This window comes from Patagioenas fasciata, chromosome 14 (assembly GCF_037038585.1).
Source record: "Patagioenas fasciata isolate bPatFas1 chromosome 14, bPatFas1.hap1, whole genome shotgun sequence".
NCBI classification, from domain to species: domain Eukaryota; kingdom Metazoa; phylum Chordata; class Aves; order Columbiformes; family Columbidae; genus Patagioenas; species Patagioenas fasciata.
In genome coordinates this window covers 6,592,096-6,597,900 of record NC_092533.1, presented here as the reverse complement: position 1 = coordinate 6,597,900, position 5,805 = coordinate 6,592,096, and positions in this window count along the sequence as shown.

The following is a 5,805-nucleotide window of genomic DNA, read 5'->3' as shown; positions in this document are numbered from 1 at the left end:
GTTTGAAGACTGGCTTGATCAGCGCACCTGTACTAAGTGTTCTCATGCCTGCCTGGCAATGACAGTCCAATTTCATGAATCCAAAGTCCGACACCTCCCACTGGTGCTGCATCCCTTGTTCTTTCTTTCCTTTTGATTTCTCTTTGAAAACCTCAGTTCATTTCATGGTCAGATAACCCCCTCCTCAGCCCCCTCTGTTCATCAGAGCCCTTCATAACCTGGCATGGGATGAAAGGACTGTATAGATAATTTATGGGAAATCAGTAATTGAATCTTGGCTGTTCTCATAAATCATATCGCCCAGCTATCAAACAGCTGTGGGTAATGTAACATGTTCCAAAACCTGCATAATTGATTACTCCCTTGCAATAGTCCAGCACACATGACTGGTGATTTCACTTAGGCTTTTTTCCTTCCTTCCAACAATGTTTTGAAGTTTCCAGTGAGGAAAGCTCGGCTTTCTTTCACCTGAGTGGACCTGTAAACTGAATGGCCAAAGTCACTAAGGAAAAGATGCTGATAAAAGGACAATATAATCCAAGTTGATGGGTAAAATGAATACTTCATGCTTTTTCTTAAAGGGATTGGGAATGATAAAAGCACCTGAGGAGGGAAGCTTTATCTCCGAGACTGGTTTATGGGTTGTGTTTATGCAATAAGGAAGTGCTTATGAAAATGAGACTGTTGTAAGCAAAGCTCGTTACACGCAGGCTCCTGCCAACAGCAAACACACCACAATGTGCATCAGCTGCCTCAAGGCTCTTACTGAACCGATCCCCTTAGCAAGCCCTGAAAGCAGATCTTCACCAGTTGTGGGCTGAGGTCAAGTGCCAGCCAAATGCTTTACATTTATTTCATGCGGGTCCTGATGGGGATTCAAACGCTGGTGTCTGTAGAGGCAGCTCGTGTGTGTTTGCCATGTGCTGTTTTCCTCTCCAAACCAGCCGCTGCAGGAGCTCTGGTGAGCTAATGAGGCCAGGAATGTTGACAAAACCATGCCTGAATGTCCTGTGCTGGGTAGACATGAACTTGTGCTTTTTGGTAGCATCCCTCTGGATGTGATCCTGCTGTGAAAGTAACTACTGCCTTCACCTGCTCTGGGCTTTGGGGCTCATCCTACAGCCCAGATGGCCACACACTGTCAGGCAAACAAGCTGTCATGACAAGAGTTTTTCTGCTGTTTGGTAGCAAGGGGGAAAAGAGATTTTTTTCACCCTGGCTAACCCTGACTATACAGCCCAGGGCTGTGTGCTTTACGGCTGAGCCTGCAACAGTGTCTGCAGCTGTCATAAAAACCTGCAGGCTGTCTTGTGCACTAAGGCTGCTGCAAAAAATGATGCTCTGTTTCATTTTTTTGGCAGAAAAGGGGTCCTGCAAGCCAGGACCAAATCGCATCATCAGTGATATGTGGCTTTTCCCATCTATTTATCAATGGTGTTTGCTGAGGCCTGTTGGAAGCGTATGGCAGGCTTACAAGATCTAGAGAGACATGATAATATAGTGCTTGGTGTACGCTGCGGCTGCTAACTGGATGTTTGCTTAAGTCCACAGCAGTGCTGCTTGAACACAGAGAAGCCTGCATAAATTGCCACATTTTTCTACAGGGAAAAATGATTTCGCTTTTTGTTCATCCCAGTTAGGAGTCCATAGGCTTTTGAGTATAGGACACCAAGGGACCTGAGGCAAATTTGTCTGGAAAAAATCCTTTCAGAGTGTACCTCTGTTAATGGTTTAGTTTGGCCTAAGGGGCATGCTTTAGAGGGACTCTTCTGATTGTCCCCTCCTGTGTGCTTTGGTTTGCACTGGGGAGCGGTGTGTGAGGGACAGCGAAAGCAATCGTCTTCCAGAAAATGGAAGAAGCTTTTTCCCAGTTTACTGAGGCTTTGTCCAGCTGGTTCTCTGTAAATGCAACACAACAGACCCTGAAGCTGAATTTGCAGCATAGGGGTACTCTGTTGGCTGAGTTAGAGATGCAAATTTTGCTTCAAAGATCAGCTTAAAAAAAAAAAAAGGCTACTGTTTTTATGAAGTACTAACCAAAAATAGCTCCCAACCCAAAGAGATTGACTGTCGCTTACACTTAGCCATAATTCAGCCTGGAATGACTTGAAGTTCCAATATACTGTGGACTCTTGGATCAGGATGCAGCTGTAACACCTCTGTTCTGCACTTCTGCCCTACTCCAGGATACTTGCTGAAAAATGTGTCCTTTTATCTGATACTTGCCCATTCTTCATGTGGGTGCTCCATTCACTGGAAGTGTCGTTGAAGGTAAAATTGGAAAGATGCTCAGGAGGTTTGGGGCTCTGTCCCAAGATTTAATTGAAATTATTTTGCTAAATTTGTTTGCCTGTGTCTAAAAAGAGAAAAGTCCCCCAAAGGGAATAAGACTTTTAAATTATATCACTACTGAAGAATTTACATGCTCTGAATTTCAAGTTCTGGGTTTAGTTGCTTACTTTAGTTGCAGTAAAGCCATACAGAGATTTTCTGTTTCTCATGGCCATCAGAAAGCACTGGCTTCATCGCCCCCACAAGTACTGCTGCAGAGTTGTCTCATCATAACCCTGTATTTCCTGAGAAGTTTTCATAGATTCACTTTTATCTTCTGTGCTTCCCGCGGCTTTCTCCAGGGAGGAAGCCTGTGACCTGTCCTGGCCTCTTCCCTCAGCAGTGCACCAATCTCCTAGAAAAGAGATCACAAAACTTTGTTAAACAAGGTGACTCAACTGAAACAAATGAAGTGGAAAGCACCAAGTGACATGCCATGGGCCACTTGCACATGTCACTGGGAATTTCAGTAGTTTTAATATCACTCTATAAAGCTTTCCTGAGGAAAGGTGGGGAGGGTTTGAAATGCTGCTGTCAAAAATCATGAGAGCGAAGGCCACATTTCCAGGAAAGAGGGAATCCAGAGGTCTGGAATCCTGAGGGTCTCTTCCAACTGAAAGAATTCTATGATTATATGGAGGGAAAGCAGCAATGAGCTGAGCTGCCTTTTATGTCTCAGGCCCTCCCAGAAAAGTTAGCTTGAGTCTCATGCTGGTTTATCTAATTATTATAATGAGATATAAAATCATTAATAACCTGGCTTAATTACAACTGATTTTCTTCAACTGCAGTCTAATGTAAAAGATTCTAATTAAGGTTTATTACATTGAAAATCTGTGGAGTCTGTTATTTCACTCTTAAGATCATCCAGAACAAAGAGAAGACATATAGATGCTAAGTTTCTTTTAAGGGCTGTATTTTAATTAATTTTGGCTTCTCAAACAATTAATGGATTTACTTGTAGTATTTCAGGAAATTCATACTCATCTCTAGAGAGAGAGACAGTGCTGTGAACTCAGGAGAGATAGGCTGCATTTCTTATGTATTACTGGGAACCAGAATCTTGTCTTGAGTGCGGTGGGGAGCTCAGCTTGAGCTGAGGAATTTTGGTCTGCTGGCTTTGCCTGAAAGGACTGAAATTTCCCCAAAGGTAAAGCAGGTACATCTGTGGTACTACCACAAGCAAGATGTCTTAGAAATGCTGGGCGCTTCCCATCCCACTAGATTCAGCAGGAGGGAAGGCACTTGGTGTTGTGACAGAGTATCAGGGATCGTGTGCCACCACACTGCCATAGAGACAAATCCAGCACTCAAGATGGAGAAGACATTTGCTTCCTTCAGCCTGCTACTGGCTCCAGCAGTGAAAGCACAACACAGGGTGATTAACCATCCTGAAAGGAGATCTTCCCTCACCTTGAGGAGAGTTTTGGCACCTTTTCCCACCCACTTTGCCTGCTGGGCAGCTGGCTGCTCGCAGCTCTGCCATGGTGAAGTATGTTGGGTCCTCCTCCATCAGGGAGGCAGAGGGTTATGTCCTGGTCCTCATGCCGCGGTGCTGAGCAGACTGGAGTTCTCTGCTGCACCGCAGGCTTCCCGTAATGCCTTGGGCAGATTACTTAATCTCCTTTTGTGTCTTCTCCCCTTAAATGAAAATGGCTTTTTCTCTCAGCAAAATGTGGAGAGAGCTTCAGTGAGCAAAGTCTTACTTGGTGAGGCCGTGATGCCAAGTGCTGTATAGATATAGGTACAAAGGGAGGATTCAGATTTATTTGCCTCCTAGAATGAGGAAAGACAGATGCTTCTGCTACTTTTAAGGGAAAGTTTCTGTTTTTCATTGTTTTCAGCATAATTTAAAGCAGACTCTTCTGAGAAACAATCTATAAGCTGGCAGTTTTCCCTTTCTGAAGTTGTTGAATAGATTAACCGCGGACTAAGGCTTGAGTCTGGCGGTTTCTCAATCTGCTGTTGCTAATACCCTAAAGAGATAACACCTGTGGGTTGAGCCATAAGGTGGAAGGGTTTCATTACTTGTTTCAAAACATTTTAACATTTCATATGATTTGTATAATGGCTTGCTTGCACAGTATAGGAATGCCTGTACTGTGTTCCTTGATGTGTAATGTTTTGCACTACTTTCCCTCCACATTAGGAGGTTTATAAAAGCTTGTGCTTTTTGTTGTGTGCTGTAGAATAAAACGCAGTAGTTCACGGCTGTTTGCCTGACCTTGTATTAAATTAGAGGAGAACATAAAGGGTTGATGCAACTCCTCCAGAGGATGGAAAAAGTTTAGCCTGATGTTCCCAATTCAATCAACATTTTCAGTAGAGCCCTGTAATATTTGCATGTGTGTGTGGGTGGCTGTTGTGGACCCAGACTGGGTTCAGTGAATGGTCCCACGACAAGATCTGAGGCTGGATTTAGGGCTTTAATAGGAATCTTGAAACTGCTGCTCTGGTGTGACTCACTTTGAAAGTCAGATGATGCTTCGTGGTAGCAATTAGGATCTGTTTACAGCCTGGGACGTAATTGGAAATCGTGCTCTGAAGAGCCACTCTAAAGGATGTAAATCCTTGGTGACTAGGAAGCCAAATCATTGGGAAAAGCTCTAGCACCCTTACAAACAGGATTTTCTGAATTTTCCATAGCAGCAGCTGTCTCTGGGCTTATATCGACTTGTAGTAACAAAGCACTGGAGGTAGTCATGGAGAAGCAGTGCAGAGGCTGGATGTGCCTGAGGAAAGTGATCTGCACTGCGAGAGCAGTGTGCTGAGTAACCCCATGACTCTGTTCTACCACAGAGCAGCGAGTGTGCGCCGGGGTACTGGCGGGAGACAGAGTGTGTTGGGATGGAAGCCGGGCTGCTTGTCCATAGCACTTTGCAGCACGTTGCAGGGTACAGAGCAGGTGTCTGCAGTGCAACAGCATGTCCTTTGGCAGCTGTGACAAAGCTGCTTTTTTTCTGCAAGCAATGCAACCACCCCATTCCTTCTGATGCTGCAAAGAAGCACTACGTGAAACTTCAGCTGTCTGATGAAAAATGAGCTACACCCTTCCAAGCAGCAGTGCTGTCAGGTGCTGAAGTATTATAAAGCCAGACGAAGAATAGATCATCTCCCTTTTTAGCCTACTTCTCCCTCCTCAAATTTATTCTGTGCAGTGATCCTTCTCTCAGCCTACAGGAAACCTCATCCATTGGCACTAGTCTGCTTGGCTGTCCTGGTATGTGGCACATCTGTATGGTATGTTCTCCAGGGGTTGTAGCTTGACTTGCAGCCCAAACTCACCTGATTTTCCACAACACTGAAACACGGGCTTGAACTCTAGTTTTAGTTCAAACCAGGCCTATCTGCTTTTTGGCCTGGCACGGGCTGGTCTGCACTCAGTTTTTTTGCTGCACAGATCTTGGTGACTCAAGTCATTCATTTTAAGCCCAGCTACTGAATCCATAATGTGTGCAGATTTGTAGTCTCTGA